Here is a 19284-nt window from a genome sequence, read left to right as displayed (position 1 = left end):
TGCCTCCCGAGTGCTTTCTATGCTGAAGATAGAACTCAGGGTCTTACATGCATTAGGTAAATTCCCTAAGCACGGAGCTCTCCCCATCCTTGGTTAGTCCTTAAATTTTACCCTAATATAATACTTATGTAGTCAAATCTCATACTGAATATTTTAAGTTTTTTATTTACTTTATTCTATGAACATGTGTGTGTTTCTGAGTGTGTGTGTGTGTGTGTGTGTGTATGTATGTATGTATGTGTGTGTACCATAGATGTGCAGATACCACTGGAGTCCAGAGGCCATCAGGTCCTCTGGACTGAAGTTACAGGCAGTTGTGAGCTGCCTGATGTGGTTGTTGGGAACTGAACCTTGATTGTCTGCAAGAGCAGCAAGTTCTCTTCATCGGAGCCATCTCTCTAGTTTTAATGCTTTGCTCTGATGATTAATTTCAGGTGCTGGTTTGCACACTATGGGGTTTCTTCAATGAATTATGAGTTCAGATCTCTTAATTTTAAATTTTAAGTCACTTGCTTTCTTATGATTGATATTTTAGAATTCCTTAAACATTCTTTACATTAAGTCATTTATATAAATTGCAAATATTTCTGTTCTGTAGCTTGTCATTTTACCGTATTAACAGTTCTTTCACAACAAAATTATTAAATTTTGATTAAATATATTTATTGATTTAATTTTAATACATGGTTTTGATATAATATCTAAGAAATCTCCATGTAATACAAACACATAAACATTTTACTCCATGTTTACTCCTTCTAGAAATTTTCTAGTTTTTGTTCATACTGTTATATGTCTCTACAAAATTCATATACGGACATAAACTCCTAATATGATAGCATTTTAAAATGTGGATTTTAGGAAGTGATTAAGTATGGAGAGTCCCATTCTCATTGCAGGAATGTTTAAAGTGATTCTTTTTTTTTTTTGTCTTTTTGAGACAGGGTCTCTCTGTAGCCCCAGCTGTCCTGGAATTCACTATGTAGACCAGGCTGGTCTTGAACTCACAGAGATCTGCCTGCCTCTGCCTCCTGAATGCTGGGATTAAAGGGGTGCGCCACCACACCCGCCGATTCTTGTATTTTTTTAATGAAAGAATTCAAAAGGACTTATCAAAGTATAAAGTAAGGTTTATTAAAGTCAAAGTAAGTTCCCCCCACCTGGGAAGAGGTTGTCTAAGAAGAAAGAAGCCTCATCTAACTAGCAAGCAATTCCTTCACTAACTTTTAGGGAGCTGCTGCTAAAGCCACCGTTTCATTCCTTTGAGGATGTTGTATAATGACTGACAGTTACATAGGCTATGTAATTGTTTCTCTGCTTTGCGAGCTTTTATTCAGAAGAACCTAAGTGTAAAGTACTGTCAAGGGGGAAAAACACCACAATTATGATAAGATGTTGATGCCCAGATTTCATCCATTTATGTGCCTTTACCTTTGCTGAAAATCATTTGTCTATGTGTGCATCTATTGCTGGAATTTTGTTTTGTTCCCTTGAACTATTGGTTGTCTTTCTTGATAACAAACCTATATTTGGTAACTTCATATATTTTCATTGATCTTGTAACTTTGTCCTTATACATAAGGGCCAGATGGAGAGGAGCTATTCTACTTTGCTTGTATTCCCATATGAGTATTAGAATCGATCATTTTTACAAAAATATCTGTTGTGTTTATGACTGTGGTAAATATATAGATCAGTTTAGGGAAACTTAATTATTTTTCATGTAATTTTCTGAGAACCTCACACATGATTGCTGTATTTACATCACTCCTACCCATCTCTCTCCCACTTCCAACTCCTCCCTCTCAGTATCCTGACCTCCATTTAGTTATTATATTTACACACACACACACGCACGCACACACACACACACACACACACACACACACACACACACGGCCTGATTCCATTTATTGGTGCTAGTATGTGCATGTGTTTTGACTGCTTGAGACTGGCTAACTTATCAGGCAACTCATCTCTAGAAAAAACTGATTTCTCCTCTCTCAGAAGCAATTAACAGCCTGCAGCTCTTCATGCAGAGGTGCAGCCTTGTGAAATTTCCCCTCTCCACATTGTTATGTCAGCTGCTGTTGTCATTATGTGCGTATGTTAGAGGGAACCACATGGTTGAGATTTCTATACCTGTTGCAAAAAGAAGCTTCTTTGATGAGGGGTGAGAGCTATACTCATCTTTGGGCTTAGGTTTACAGTTCTCGGCATGTATTCCCTCCTGTTGAGCACTCTTTAAGTCCAAGTAGACAGGTGCTGATGAAAGTGCCATTATTGGGGGCTGGAGAGATGGCTCAGTGGTTAAGAGCACAGGCTGTTCTTGCAGAGGAGCCTGGTTCAATTCCCAGCACCCACATGACAGATAACAACTGTCTGTAACACCAGTTCCAGGGAACCCAACACATTCTTCTGTCTTCTGCAGGGATCACATGACATGGGTGCACTTAGAAATGTGCAGGCAATACACACATATGCTTAAAATAAAAATAATATATATTTTTTTAAAAAGTACCACTATTGCACCATTAGGAATATCTGAGAACATTAGAAACTGTAATATCTACAAAAACACATGTTGGGGTTACGATTTTATTATATGTATAGTTCAGTTTAGGAATACTTAATTCTCAACAATAATGAGTTTTCCAACTCAGGAGCATAATATATCTCCTCATTTTTATAGATGTTATTTAAGTTCTTTCAGTAGTGTTTTGTGATTTTCAGTGTTCAGGTCCTACAAATATTTTGTGCAAAATTCATCCCCAAGAACCCCATTTAGTTTTGTGCTATGATACATGGTATTAAGAGGCCTTTCTAAATGTCAGTGACATAGCATTTTTTACTAGATTAAGGAAATAGAACAGACATTTAAATATAGTTCTTATACTTTATAACTTGGTTAATTTCTTACCTCGGCCTATTTTAGTGCATTTGTGTAGGTGGCAATGTTTTTCCTCTTAAATAATCCTGTTCTCTGCAGATGAAGGCACTTTAACTTCTTATTTCCAATTTTGATGCCTTTATTTCTTACCACCTTGGACTGGCACGCAGAGCCACCAACAGAACATTGGACTCCATCCACGCTGTTCAATAGAAGCAAAGGGCTTCACATTCTTGCCTTTTTCTGATTTGAAGAGAAAATTGTTCAGTTTTTCAACATTAAGGACATTAACAGCTTTTGTAACTATTGTTTACCAAACTGAGAAGTTAACTTTCCTGTTTGCTTAAAGTTTTATCAGGAATGGGTGTTGGGATTGCCCGATGATTTTTCTCTCTACTAGAGTGACCATACGGCTTTCCTTCTTTGATGTGCCAGTATGGTTAATACCACTGCATGGGTTAGTTTCCAAATGTTATACTGAATTTCCTGGGGAAAAAAACCTTAGTCATGTTGTACTAATAGGTTTTAAAATAATAGTTTTAATCTTTGAAAATATGTGTGTACAATTTATCTTGATAATATCTGCTACGGCTCCTCCATCCGCCTCCCTCCAGGCACCCTAACCCATCTCCCTTCCAACTTCATGTCCTCTTTAATTAATCATTATTTTAAAAAAAACCACTGAGTCCAGTTAGTGTTGCCCATTTGGACATACATGTGTGGTCATCCACTGTGGCATGCCACACCCAACCAAAAAAATGATTCACCCCCACCCCAGCTGCCATCAACTGCTCCTCAGCTAGAATGGGCCTTGGTGTCCCCTGCCTGCCCATGATGGACTTTTTAACTGGCTTCATCATGTACAGACTGCCTTTTTACACCTTGCTGGGTATAATGTTATGAAATCTTGCATGTGAATTATACTAATTTAAAAGTTCTTCCCCTAAACACATTTGCCACAGATTGTCTTGATTTTTGTTAAGTGAGAAATCACAGTTATTTTCTTTTAAAAAAATTGTTGGAATGCCTCTCCCTTCCCTCACTCTTTTGATCCCCTTTCCCTGTCACACCCTTCATAGCCTTCCAGTCAGCAGTTATTTATGAGGCACTATCAATCTGAATCCATTTTAAAGATGAATATGATATAGAATCTTTGATATCATGACAGAATACAATCTATCCGTGGGAAGAGGATGCACATCTTTAACATAATTCACATTCAACATGGAAACTATAGCAAGCTATTAGAGGACTCCTTACTTTAACCTCACACATAACCAAGAAGCTAAGACTGGTTTGCCAGATAAAAACAAAAGAAAACAAGCAAAGTTATGGTACTCCAAGAAAGGACCTTAAAAAAGGGCAAATAAGCAACAGCCAGTGCCTTGATTTGAGGAGGACCAATAATGTCAGTTGATGTGTGCTCGTCAGAGTACACAGATTCCTAACACAAAGAGCCCTGCATTAGGCACTTTGATTTTATCCTGTAAGTAATACTGGTCAGATTCATATTTCACAAAGATTTCTCTAATTGCAATACGAAACATTATTTTCTAAGGGCTGCACTTCACCCTGGAAACCCAGCCCGGGACTTAACAATTAAAAAGATCAAGAAGATGAATTCACAAGACATTCAAAAATTAGAGTGAATGAGACTTGGCATTGATTGGTTTGGGGGAGTTGAGAAAAATAAAAATTTCAATAGGCGTGTATTTTTTAATTTTGATTTTTGCCTTGTGTGTGTATCTGTCTGTCTGTCTGTCTGTCTGTCTGCTTTTGTTGGTTTCCATGTCTGAGTGTAGAGTGACATCATTCATTGACACAACAGAGGGTATAAGAGAAGTGTGTAAGGTTGAGTCACTTGCCTGATGCCCAGGGAGCACAAAGCACCTAGGTGACTGGAAACAGCCAGCTCAGTCCAGACAGCCTGCCCAGCCTTGAGATTTAGATGAGAAAAAAAATAAAAATTTCAATAGGCGTGTATTTTTTAATTTTGATTTTTGCCTTGTGTGTGTATCTGTCTGTCTGTCTGTCTGTCTGCTTTTGTTGGTTTCCATGTCTGAGTGTAGAGTGACATCATTCATTGACACAACAGAGGGTATAAGAGAAGTGTGTAAGGTTGAGTCACTTGCCTGATGCCCAGGGAGCACAAAGCACCTAGGTGACTGGAAACAGCCAGCTCAGTCCAGACAGCCTGCCCAGCCTTGAGATTTAGATGAGCAAGTCAAACTTGTTAGACCTGATACTGAAGAGGCAGTCCAGTACCTCAGCTCTGACCACAAATACACCTGTCTTGCACAGCATTGGAACTGAAATACCCAAAAAAAAAGGCCCCCCCCGAACAAAAAAAAAAAAAAAAAAAAATGTCCCATCCATTTCAACAAGCTCAGAAATGCAAAGCTGGGGCTGGAGGGATGGCTCAGCAGTTAAAAACACTGAATGTTCTTGCAGAAGACCGGGGTTCAGATCCCAACACCCACAAGGCAGCTAACAACTGTCTGTAACTCTAGTTCCAGGGGATCCAACAGCCTCTTCTATCCTCCTCGGGCATTGCACGACATGAGTGCACTTACCTACACGCAGGCAATACATGCATACACATAAAAATATAAAAATTAGTATTAAAAAGGAGAAAAGAAATGCAGAGCTTATCTCTCTGAGGAAGGATGCGCATTGCTGTATGATAAACACCATTGTTGATGCAGGTGAGAAGCACAGATAAAACTGAAAATTCCGTAGAGAAGGTATCTTTTTGAATAACTACGTAGACATCACATTACCCTCTTATATAGGGTCCAAAGTCAAGTGAAAGAATGTTACTTAAATTTTTTTCAATTGATTTTTATTTTACGTGTATGACTGTTTTCTCTGTATGTACCTAAGTGTACCTATGTCATGCAAAAGCCATGAAGGTCAGAAGAGTGTTGAATCCTCTGGAACTAGAATTAGGGACAGTTGTTAGGCACCACCTGGAAAAAGAACCCAGGGTCTCTGCAAGAGTACCCAGTGCTCCTAACCCTGAGCCATCTCTCCAGCCCAGGATGCTGCATTTCTAAAAATCATAATGATAGCCACTTGTGGGCACTCAAATTGTAAAAGTTCATTTTTCATACTTGAAGATTTGATTTACTTACTTACACACAATAATATGAACGTGGGCACACATGACAGAACATGTGGGGCGGTCAGAGGACCTTCAGGAATGGGCTCTCTCTTCCCAATTGGCTGAAGCAGGATCTCTTTTGTTTCTGCTATGCTGATATCCAGGCTAGATGGCCCACAAGCATGGGGCTGACAATCCTGCCTCTACCACCAACTTTGCCAGAGTTCTGGCATTATAGATGTGTGTCACCATATCTAGCGTTTTACATGAATTCCAAACTTGAACTCAGGTTTCCAGGCTTCTGTGGCAAGCATGTTACCCACTGAATCATCTTCACCAAGGTTATCTTTTGAAAGAAACATTTCAAACAAAAGGATAGGGGTTGAGAAGCATATTCCGTGAAGCCACAGCTGTTTAGATTTAACCAGTGTTGGTGTTTTGCTGTACTTCTGTAAAACATTTTGTTCATGTTTTTCTTTAAAACACATCTTTATAGACAACGTGGAACATTACTTTGCAATCTTGTCTGATTTTCTTCAACTCTCTTCTGCCACTGTTGTGACCAATGAACTAAATTTGTTATGAAGTCTGTATTTTTACAGCATATGCTATATTATTGGTATATTTGCTCTAGTTTATGTACTTTACAACATATGCTATGTTATGGGTAGAGGTGTGCTTGTAAGCTTTTTTGTCCCATGTACCTGACTTTTTTCTGCATGTCCAATATTCTATGCACTTACTTTCACTTTATAGAAAGTAATAAAGCCAAATTTTCTAACTTTATCCTACTCTACTTTTGTTTGGCTAATGTATGCCTTTTGCACTTGCCAATGATTATTTTCAAACAAATGTGACAAGCTTCATGAAATATAGACTAACAGGATTTGTTTAGGTTCTTTTAAATTTTTCTCAGCAATGTTAATTTTTTAACTACACAGGCATTTAGAATTGTGTCATATATGACACACCTCTTTTGAACTCAAAATTGTGTTCCAAATTCATGTGTCTGTTGAAAAATGTGTTTTCTTTCACTATAGGACTCATGGAGGCTGTATCGTCAGGGCACAGGAGGGAAATCCTCTGCTGTTTTGCTTTCTTTCTCTGACTCACCTGATTAGGCCAGGCCCCTGTAGGACACTCTTCCTTTGCTCAGCAGCCAAGCATGGATTTGTAACTATGAAAGTGCTATTCCACCATGATCTCAAGTCTCTACACCACTGACAAAGGGAGGAGTCTCCAGGGTATACATAGCTCAGGAAACAAATTGTGGAGTTTGTGTTATAGTTTAACATACCAGCAATATACATCCTTTAATTTATTGAGTTTTAGGTGCTTTTAAAATAGTATTTTTAAATTTAAAATACTACTTCCAAATTGCTTCCTGCTAGAATATTGACCTTTAATTCTACAGTCTTGCCAAGTTTACTTGTAGTTTCACTAGATTCTATAAGCTTGTCTTCATCTAAGATCACACTGATTGAAAAATAGCATGTTTTGACATTGAGTCACTAGCTGACCGTGATATTCAGTTTCACAGAAGACTGAAAATAACAGGAAAAGGAAGGAGTCAAGCTTCAGCGGACGAAAGATGCGGAATGTGAAGAATTGATGCTTCATTTTTCAGAAAACGTAACACAGACAAGAACATGGCCTCTTTTGGTTGACAAAATTGCAGGTCATAATCACATCAGAACTGAGCATCTTTGATTAGAGATGTAAATGTGGAAAATCATCCATGTTAGAGTCTCAAACACTGGATTCTCAGTTGTTGATAGAATTATCCTAGCTCTTACTTTATGTCACTTAGGGGACTCCCTGCTAAGTTCTAAAATGAAAAGAATATCAGATGAATTTTTGGGAAGATTATTTCGAGTTTGTGGTTATTATAATGTAGCTGAATATGTGAAATGATTATCAGCAAAACACCAAATCTGTTAATAGCACAGTCAAATCACAGGCTTTGTCACAATCTATTAACTCAGTTTTCTCCTTGTGTCTGTGTTTTTTAATTGGAGAAAGTGGTGAGAGAGATCATCTGTTGCTTTCAGCAAATTAGGCTCATTTAAAATTGTGTACTCAGAAATCCTGTTATGTTGTTTGTTGGCTTTGATATTCTAAAATAAAACTACTAAAAACATGGTTGTTTAAAAGCAAGTGAATGGCTAATCTATAAGGTTGTTTGGACATCACACTGAGCATGTGGAGCTCTGGTGTTGGAATGCAGGAGTGTCCCTCCTGGCCTTAGGTATTTATCTAGATCCTTCTGTGATCCAAACGGCTTCAGATATGTCATTTCATTTCCCTGAGACTGAGGTCTTCATCTATAGACTGAACAACTTGCTCAAATTGAATCTATAAGCATTTAATTGACAACGTAGCACTATCAATTAAGGACACTGGAACATGGCTGCAGTTTTCAAAGGCCTTTTGTCCTTGATCAAGTAACCTTAATGTTCAGATCCTTACTTTCTTCACTGCAAAGTAAACCCTGTTAGAGTACATCCCATAGTTTTTGAGCAGATTAACTGAGATGTATGTAAAAATACAATTAATACTTGGAAATCTTGGTGGCAGTGAGTGGCTTTAGCCTGCTTGGAAAAAAAAAAAAGTGGCTTTTTTTTTTTTGATGAAGAAGAAAAAGAGCTTGGAGCAACTGTTTTGTGGTTAAAAGGTTGGTGTCCTATCTGCTTTTTAAAAATCATTGGCAATAGTAGATTTGAAATTTCTGAGGAATCAAGCATCATAACTTTGATCATTGATAATCCACCTGTTCCCACATTCCCTATGATCATGTTGTTGATGCTTGTTTGGAAAAATGAGTAGCTTCCACACAAATATTGTAGAATATAGAGTAGTCATTTAACAAGCAGTGAGCTCACAGAAGTCTCCCTCCTACTTCTGCTGGCTGCCCCAGGGGCTGTGCAGCGGCCTCCATGGGGATGATGAAACACATCCCTGAGACGATGTTTAAAGAGCACCAAGTCAACAAGCATAAATCAGCAGCCTACAAAATGCGTGTCTAAGTGCCAAGGGGATCTGTTGGAGCTTTTTTCAAAGCAGGCAGATAGAGAAGTAATGCCCCATATACGGAAAGACAAAGCAGAATTCAGCTATAAACTTAAGAGTAGACCAAGACAGAAAAGGACAGGGCTGTGCAGGTGTGAATTTCTTCTGTTTTTGTTCGACTTTTTTTTTTATCCTGCTTAGTTTTAAATTTATGTAGAAAGTATTTTATCAACAGCTTCTGTATTCCATGCTTTCTGTATACCCTGGAACCTATCAGAAAATTGTCAAAAACTCATCTAAAATGTTTAAATTAATGCTATTGAGATTTAATTTACAAAATAAAATACATTGGAATTCATTTTTCAAAGAATACTAGTTCCTCCAAAACGAAACTACGATTTAAAAACTAGTTTATGAGCCAGTAAAATGGCTCAGCAGGTAGAAGTGCTTGCCGCCAAGTCCGATGACCTGAATTCGATCCCCAGGACCCACACTGTGGAAGAAGGGAGGGAACCCCTACAAGTTGCTCTGTGACCTCCACACATGCACCACACCATATGTATATGCATATGTATATGCACAGGCACACACAGGCACACACAAATGCACATGTATAAATAAATGTAATAATAAATTGAAAAATAGTTTCCTTTTTATTATTTTTATTTTATGTGTATGAGTGTATTGCTTGCATGTGTGTAAGTGCTCCCATGTCGTGCAATGCCTGTGTAGTCAGGAGAGCATGTCAGATCCCCTGGAACTGGAGTTATGGACAGTTGTTAGTTATCATGTGGGTGCTGGGAATCAAAACTAACTCCTCTGCTTCTGACTGCTGCAGCATCTCGCAAGCCCCGGAAAAATAGTTTCTTGAAGATGATTAATCTCAACATTCAGCAAAGGCTAAAAAACATAAGATGATAAAAATAGAAGAAAACTTCCAGGCATGGTGGCACACGCCTTCAATTCCAGCACTCGGGAGGCAGGGCAGGCAGATCTCTTTGAGTTTAAGACTAACCAGGTCTACATAGTGAGTTCCAGGGCAGATGGGACTACAGCAAGGAGACCCTTCCTCAAAAAGATCAAAAAGAAAAAGATGAAGAAGAAAATTAAACAACTTGAAAACCATATTGATTAAAATAACAATCACTTGTTCCTGAGAACAATTTCCTGATCACTGTGTTCACCTTTGTTCACTGTCTTCTCATTCAAACATAGTTGGAAACAGATTAGTGAAAAATAGTTTGAGCATATTTTCATAAAAAAAGCTAACTGATGTTACAGTTTCATGGACTGTGTATTTTCCATGATCCTTGTGTCTGTCCAACAGTTACTTTTCATGTGTCTGTGACAAAATCAAGTTAAAGAAAAAAAGCTCAGGCTGGGCATGGTGGCACACACCTTTGATCCCAGCCCTGGGGAGGCAGAGGCACGCAGATCTCTTGTGATTTCAAAGGCCAGCCTGCTCTACAAAGCGTGTTCTAGGCCAGCTGGGGCTACAGGAAGCTCTACTTTGGCTCATGGTTTCATGGAGTGGACCAACAAGTGGCTGGGGAGACCTGGGAGCAGCAGCGGGGGTTGGTTGGTCCAGTCATATCTGCTTCAGAGAGCAGAGAGAGAAACAGTGCTGGTGCTCAGTTTTCTTCCTCCTTCTTATTAATTCCAGGGTCTCAGTCCCTGCGGTGGCACTGCCCACACTCAGAGTGAGTCTTCTTACCTCAGTTATCCCAATCTAGAGACTCCCTTACAGACAAGTTGAAAGCTTTGCGCCCTAAGTGAGTCTAGATTTTGCCAAGTTGGTCGATGCTATCACATCCACCCAGTGTGCTTGCTTAGGGGAAAACGGGTGCATCTAAGTCTCTACATAATCTTTCAGAAAAGCAAATAGAGGAACGATGCAAAAAGTATGTGTAGCAATTTGAGCCAAGCAGTAGTTCATCCTCCAAACTCTGGCAAACACAAATACAAAATTTAGTTAGCATGGATGTGATATAAATCACACAGGATTTTGTTGTGATACTTTTGTACAGTAATTGGAAGCTGGGATTCTTTGTTAAACTCCAGAAAAGTGAATATATTATCAAAGCATAATTGGGTAAATTTTCTATTGAGTTTCAACTCAATCTGCTAAGCGAGTTCCCAGAAGAAGACTTAAGCATAACAAAAAATGATTACACCCAGTGGATACCTCATATGCAATGTGTACATGGTCATATTTTCAGGGAGAACATGTGTCTTTAAGTTTTGTTTCTTTAGGACTTAATTTCACTCCTGGTGTGAGAGAGGTGATGAACCTAAATGTTTAGAATAAATGAACAGCTTATTCAATACATCAGGAACCAACAGTCAGTGGAAACTCATCACTTCTGGGAAAGAAACTACACAAGGCACCCCTTCAAATAAATGATCAACAATATCATTTCAGTTTAGTAAAATAAAGTAATTATATAAAGCAAGTGGTTACTTTATTTTTGTATTCTTATAATAAGAAGCTGGACCAATGTAGGAGAAGTAGTACTAAGCCACAGATGGTGCCTCCAAAGCAGGTAGCTTTCAAGAATTCCTCACTTCAAAGCCATTTGGGAGCTTGAAATTATGTTTATAAGTGCTTTTCTGTTATCTGCTCCACCAGTGTGTGGCTTCTTCCACATCCCGCATGGCTGTCAAGAGACTAAAAGTGACTGCCATTCATAAACAGCTTCTTTTCTAAGATAACTGATTTGATGGTTTTATGAGTATTCTCAAAGCAGGTAAATAGAAAATTTTGTCATGAATAAAAGCAATTTGTATGTAGAAGATAACTAAGGTCATTGGTTAATAAATATCAGAGCTTGGATTGACTGAAAAATTTTAGTGGGGGGAGGGGAGGAAGGATATTTGTGGTGTGTGTGTGTGTGTGTGTGTGTTTCTGTCCATCTGTACATTACTGCCAGCATTGAGGTAACACACCTGTTTTAAATTGCACCATGGACATACAGTATCCAGTTACATATCTCTCTTGATAAAAATATGCTGCATTTTAGTCTGTGGCATGTGCTAGCCTACCATCTTTGCTGAAATGGAAGAATAGAATATCTCACTGCTGTGTCATTTAATGAAGTCTCCACGTTGACGTCTGTGAATAGTTGAAGCTCTAATCGCAGGTGCATGATGATATATCATATTGTGACTTGTTAAAATCAGGTTTTGCACCTGTGTCCGTGAACCTGCATAGCATAATCACTCACAGAATTCTCCCCTGGATGCAGACTGAACTTTTAGCCCCTTCTTTCCACTACTTTGAAGAAAATAATAAAGTTTTATATATGTAACTAAATATATACTTTAAAATCTTAATTATTATAGGTTACTCTGGGAAGACCACTAAGCGCGTCTGTCTGCTCTCATCTTCTTATATTTCTTTTGAACTCATTTGTTTGTGTGGCAGGTGTCAGGACAATAAAACTTAGTGATTGTGCTTTGGGATTTTTCTCTATCAATGAAAATCAAACATGTCTATAAAGTTTAAAACAGCACATGTATTCATATGGACTTTAACAAATGAACCATTAAATGTGTGATAGATTGCTCCCAAATAGGCGTTCTACTTTGCTTTCAGTTTCTGTGACAAAACACTCTGGCCAATACCAACTTGGGGAGGGAAGGGTTTATTTGGCTCATATCTCATTGGTCACACTGAGGGAGCCCAAGGTAGGAACTCAGGGCAGGAACCTGGAGGCAGGAGTGAAGCACAGGCCATGGAGGAATGCTACTCGGTCCCCTGGCCCCTGCCCAGTCTGCTTTCTTATACAATACACTGTGGGCTCGGCCCTCCAACATCACTCAACAATCAAGAAAATGCTCCACAGACATGGCCACAGGCCAGTCCAATGGAGGCAGTTCCCCAATTGAGGTTCCCTCTACCCAGGTATGTCTAGTTGACCACTAAAGCTATCCAGCACACTGGGGTTCTGATTGTTCTGTGTGAGCAGACTCTAGCTTCAAAGTGTTCATGCTTTTCACTGCCCTAGAGTCTAAATCCTGACATGGATTATGAGGGCTTCTGAATGTACCACCTCACATTTGTCCTCCAAAGGTGTTTCTCATATATTTTCCTAAAGAAGTGACTCTGCTTTATACTAGGAATGTTGGCATCACTTGGACACCAAAACTCACAGAAGAAAATGTCCTTGATCCATACTGCTGTGTGAATTTTGGCATTGCTGGTCATAGGTTTTGTACCATGGTATCTCAATGTCCAGTTACCTTGAGAGTATCATGTGTGGAGACATAAAAAATACTCTGTGTACTCTAGTTGTGAAAGATGAGGATGATATACTATAATGTGTGAATTTCAAAATCAATAATGCTTATTAATATTGGCAACTTAAGTAGGTCAATAAGAGCATGAGAAGGAAGTGCACTCTGCATAAACAACTTCTGTAGTGTGTAAACTTCAACCCTCAAGCTTTGTTTGGTTTTTATCAGCATCTTGAGTGGCGTTTACAGCCCCCAACATGATGCTTCATGGTTCCCTTATTCACCTGTGGTGAGTGTCTCCTCGTCCTAGGTCATGGTTCAACATGTTCAATTAAAATGAAAAAAAAAAATCTTGTTTGTTGCAGGTACGTTTCAAGCAGCTGGCTTGTGGGACTTTGAGAGATGCTGCTGCCTCTGACATGTTGGAATTATCATGATCAACTACTTGGTTTGGATTTCACCCAGCGGCCACGAGCTTTGTGTGGTAGACAGCAGGGGTTGGATTTTTGAAAGGAGTAAACCAGGTAAGGCTTGAGCATGACATCTGCTCATTCATCACTTGCTCTGAGGGCTTTAGTGTGCTGCTGTCTCTGTGTACTGAATAATGTATAGCTTTTCTATCTGCTTTGTAAGTCCACTGACCAGGTTATTGAAGAATGAGCCTCCTTTGCTTCAGAATGTATCTAGTCATAACTAAGCCTCTTTCTCTCAAGGGAAGAGAGGAGCTATTTAAGATGTATGTGAAGCATACCCAGGAATACTCAAAATTTTAATTTAATGTAATAGCCAGAAATTGCAACAGACAGAGCTTTCCTCTCTAAGTAAACTTTCTGAACTCTAACGACATAAACAATTGTACTTTCGAGAGCACAGTAGGAAAGTGGTGAATTTAAGTATTCTCTGCAATATATAAATATGAGTATCAATTCATGGTATGTGATCTTACCAGTGCTTTAAGATCACTCCAATTCAGAAAATTATACCATTATTCTTCCTTTTATTTCTTTGAAAGTATTTAACATTCTGAGTTCTATTCATATATTATCTAAAATGATGATACAGTGGTGCAGTCTCAAAAATTTATATTATTACACCCTCATTCAACTCTTACCTAAGTTTTTTATTTCATTTTGGAAATTCTTCGAATCATAATTATTCATAATGTGGTCAGATCTATTTTTTCTCTTTAACTCTCTTCCACTCTAAAATGTAATTTAAATTATCAACAATTGCCTCAGGAAATCACAAGTTTATCCTGTTTTGAATTTAAGAGAATCAATAGCTTTATAGCTTCCTTAAGTTTAATGCAGGAAGTAAAGGTAAAAGCTATCAATTTAGAAAACAACAGAGTTAGATAATTCTATCATACGAACATTTGAGTTCTTTATGCTCTTTTCAGATATAGGCCTTTTGCTTTCCAAAACTAAAGTAAGGCAACTCAGTCAATAGTACACGTATTCCAACATAACTGTTTGGATGTAACTTAGGAATTCATAATATAGCATATGCTGTACATTACAGTCTAATGTAAATACTTGTATGTAAATGAGGACTTCTGAGTTGTTTGAAACCAATTAATCATCTAAAGTTTAAGAAAAATAACCCTTCCTAAATTCCTATTGACTTATCTATAAGATGGTACCTAACAAACCATGGGGAAAAATACCCCAAGCTGTCATAAATTTTCATTTTTGTTGGAAATAGTGTAGGTCACCAAAATCATTGCAAAAATCATTATTTGATGAATTGAGGTGTTGGGTAACTTTTTTCCTTTTTAATGTCAAAGTGTTTATGTTAAAAATTTTATGTCTATAATAAAATCAAAATGCAAGACTTACTGTGGAAAAAAAGATCAACCCAGCCCCATGCTTGATAGTGTTCTGGTGTAACACTGATAACATAGTTACTACAAGATGATTCATAATAGACTCTCAGAGTGATAAAATTGTCTTCAAAAGAGTCTAAAGTAACAGTATCCTAAGTTTGTCTATTTTAATATTCTCAACAAATGTGATTTTATATCAGATTTTCAGAGGTGTAAAAGAGAACTTTGAAAGAAGTTTGAAACTGTCCATTTTAAAGACACATGATCATGTTACAATTCAATTAGTCATTATTTTGTCACAAAAGGAGAGATCACCGCTGTCTGTTTAAAAAACAAGGTTTATTTTCAATTTTTAGGATCTTTTTTTTCTGAATTGTGAAAGTCTATTTTGGAGAAAGGATGCAGTAAGAAATAGGACTCAAGCATTATAAGAAACAGCTTTCCTTCTCACAGTACTTTGAAGTAAATGCTAGTTAAAGGGTGCACAGACAGAATGTTCTTCTTTAGAAATACACAATTTACAAGTGTCCTCTGGACCTTATTTTCAGTTGATGATTAGCTGTTTAAACATGAATAGAAGATATATATATAGATACATATATATATCTTGTAATTTTATATATATTACAGTTTTATCATTTATGCAAGTTCCTGTGCTCTGCTGTAGGAATGGCACTCCCTTGTTTATAGTGATGTAGCTTACTGTAAAGTAGGAAGATGGTCAAGGATTCCCAATTCATTTCTCAAATTTTAATAATAAAACCACACAAGTTTGCAGTATTCATAAACTTAGAATCAATTTTTCTTTCGTGAAGCACTTTTGAAGTAAAGGTCCTGGATTCTGTTACTGCTCCTACAAGGAAACTATTCAGCTATAAAGATGGGATATGAAAGGTGAGATTTGTTTTCCCAAACTACTTCCGATAGTAGTTTTCCACATGTGATGGCATATGCAGTCTCCACAGCAGTGCAGGACAAAAGTGTGAGTACATGTGTGTGCAATGCATCTGCCTTTGTCCCCTGCAGACAGCACGGGATTTTCTCACGGGGAGAGCTCTTCATCTTCCAAGATCTTCTGAGGTATAATTTAAAAATTGAGTGAAACTGCTGGCTCATCATAAAACATATTGTGTAAAACTTAAATATTTTCTGAATACATATTTATTTGCCTTGCAAACATTTTCAAATTGCTACCTCATGTAAAACATGACACAGGCAGAAACAAACTAACAACCTTCCCTTGCCTTTTCCTCAAGAAACATATCTACAAAGCAGACAGACAGACAAACAGAATACCCAGACATGTGAACCACACATTACTGGGAAAAGAAAAAAAAAAAAAAAACTGTATTAAAAACTTTACTGAGGGGCTGGAGAGATGGCTCCGCTCGTTGCTCTTGCTGAGGACCTGTGCTCCATTCCAAGCACCCACATAGCAGCCAACAGTCATATGTAACTCCAGCTCTGGGGGATCCAGCGCCCTCTTCTTGCCTTTGCCTGCATTGCACACATAGGTGCACTTACATACATGCAGGCAAAACATCATACACATAAAACTAAGATGAATAAACTTTAAAAGTTGAAAAACTTTACTGAAATGTTTAAGTCCTCCAGAAATTAAGATGGACTGCTAAGCAATTTACAAAGGGGTGTTAAAGAGATTTTGAAATGAAAGACACATTTCAGCTGCATGTCTAAAGAGTGGGGAAAGTTTTAGTTGATGAGAAATAGATCTCGAAAACATGTGAATCTCATGGCACAGACTGACAAATTCAACATGGTATGAAAAATGAGCATCATGTCTGAAGAGTGGTGCACTTGATCCTGGGTGTGGGCTGAGATACCAGAAGACTGGACATAAAGGCAGTGACTAGGCTCAAGTGTTTTTCTTGCACAAGTATAGTGAAATATAAAATAATGACTATACTATAGCTTAACCTAGACTCTTAACTATATCCTGGAACCGGGTGGGATGGAGGCAGGAAAGGTGTGTGCAGAGAGGATAGATAAACCGAGATTGTTCAGTTCATTTGCTATAGAAAATGTGTACATTCTACCTTGTTGCATCACGCTAGCCAAGAATGTTACCTGTCCACCAATGGCTCTGCTATTCTGTTGCATGTTGACTGAAGGAATGTCTTCAAAGTGACAGTTAATAGACCTATATTTTCAGTCTTTTCTATGTTTAGAAATTGTTTTAAATTGTTCACAAAAAAATAAGAATTTAACTTGCATGCTTTCAGCACACCCTTGTGCACATGCACACACACGCTATACACACACACACACACACACTCAAACACACAAACTCTCAGTATGTGCTTGAAATTAAACCTCATATCTTCTTCTTGAAATTTATGCTTCAATTAAAATGGGGGCATCTGCTACCCTACTTTATTTCCCTTTTGAGACTGTTATCTCTCAGGCTTTATCCTTCCTTCCTTGTTTTATCATCACATCAATCACTACATTTGGCTCCTTGGGAGTGCAGCATGCATTGCAGGCACATTTCTTTATATCCAGAAAGCAAACCTACCCTACTTGCTCTATACTACTTGCTTAACCCTAATTAAGTAATTCTGCTAAAAATATCGCATCCTTCCCATTATAATGTACTTCGGCCAAAATAATAGGGAGCACTTTACAGCTGTGGAAGAACTAAGGGAGCAAGAATAAGAAGATGCCAAGCACAACAGGGACCATCAGCCCAACCTTCTTTGACATAGTCCTCTAATGAACAGGGCAGAGGCAGCTCCCAGGCTGTAGCCTTGCCTTCACTCATGTTGCTCTTTTGGAAGTCGTCACCACTGCAAAGCCCTTGTGAAGCACACCAGAGTCAGTATGTTTTGTGTATCTGTTTTTAAGTGCCTTCTCTCAGAGTCTAGGTAAAATCCAGCAGCTTCACTGTAAGTGTACAGTTAGGGAAATACTGCTATTATTCAGTGAAATATATTCTCATACTGACAGCCTTTGCCATTCTTCCTTAAGACTTGATCCCAGAGCCTCACATATACTCATTAAATGTGTCCAATGATGGACCGAAAGAACGTTCAAACCTCTGTTCAAATATGGCTGTATTTTTAGCAGTAGGACTCATACCTCTTTCTTGTTATTGGGGCTGGTGGGCATTGTTTCATCTTGTGAAATGCTGGATTAAGGATGTTTTGTTCTCTCATGGTTACCCTCACTGTCAATATTTAGTAACACTTTTAAATCATATAGTAATATGTAACAATATCCAAGGAGTGTGATTGTGGAGGACTGGGGCTAAAATAAAGGAGTAAGAAAATGTAAGGGAGAACATTTATTGAGAACCAGCTTGCCTTTTTCAATAAAGTATGGTTCTCGCTTACAAGTTTTCACAAACGTGCACCCATGTCGCGCAATGCCTACAGAAGACATTAGAGGCTGTCGGATCCCCTAGAACTGGCGTTACAGACTGTTGTTAGCTGCCATGTGGGTGCTGGGATTCGAACCCGGGTCTTCTGCAAAAGCAACCTGTGTTCTTAACCGCTGAGCCATCTCTCCAGCCTCCAAGCTTTGAATTTTTAGTTTTCATAGGTCTCCTCTGATTAGGAGAAGAAAGCGAGATTTTCCATTTTTCTGACTCTGCCTATGTTGTGGGCACACACCTCTCTAGATAGCATTAAGCTGCCTTTTCCAATCTCAAGGAGATTCATAGAAATGATGAAGGACTCCAAAATGATCATTTGTAGCCATTGGTCCTAGGTAAGGCTTAGGTTTTCAACCCAGAACTGACAACCCAGCACTGACAACCCAGCACTGACAACCCAGCACTGACAACACTTAGAAATTATGTGATCTCGAGAAAATCATCCTCTTGGACAGTTAAATTCCAGTCAGTGATGTGCATTGGGGGAACTGACCTAGTTTGTGCATATAGCTCAGCAGAGAGTCTTGTAAATGACAAATGAGTTTTTGCTCTGTTATAATTGTACTACGTCTACATGTAGAGCAGGGCTACCAGGAAATCCTTTGTTAAGTGAAATGCCAGGATATTTGAACTTTTGTCTCTAGATGTATATGAAATATCCAAGGAAGATATAAATACTATTAGTTGTTCGATAGTGATATTATATTATATTATTATTATTATTGTCTAAGTTTTGGACTCTAAAGAAATTTTTGTCTATTTCTATAAATTTCCTTTTTAGGATGGTGACATCTGTAAATCATGATTATGGTTATAGCCTTGAGATA

The 19284-nt window shown here is 38.1% G+C and overlaps 1 protein-coding gene across 1 annotated transcript in view; it reads left to right on the top strand.

Annotated features, from left to right (window-relative positions):
* Nucleotides 1-19284, top strand: part of Lingo2 (leucine rich repeat and Ig domain containing 2) — a 1098444-nt gene that overhangs the window by 712163 nt on the left and 366997 nt on the right. Inside the window, exon 4 of the mRNA XM_008850519.2 lies at nt 13604-13762. The gene's annotated coding sequence lies outside the window, so the exon portion shown is untranslated. The remainder of the gene's footprint in view (nt 1-13603; nt 13763-19284) is intronic.

The sequence above is a fragment of the Nannospalax galili genome, unplaced genomic scaffold, assembly GCF_000622305.1.
Source record: "Nannospalax galili isolate Female #2095 unplaced genomic scaffold, S.galili_v1.0 scaffold43, whole genome shotgun sequence".
Classification (NCBI taxonomy): Eukaryota; Metazoa; Chordata; class Mammalia; order Rodentia; family Spalacidae; genus Nannospalax; species Nannospalax galili.
The sequence above is the reverse complement of the archived record's forward strand: the minus strand, read 5'-3'. Positions and strand labels throughout refer to the sequence as shown.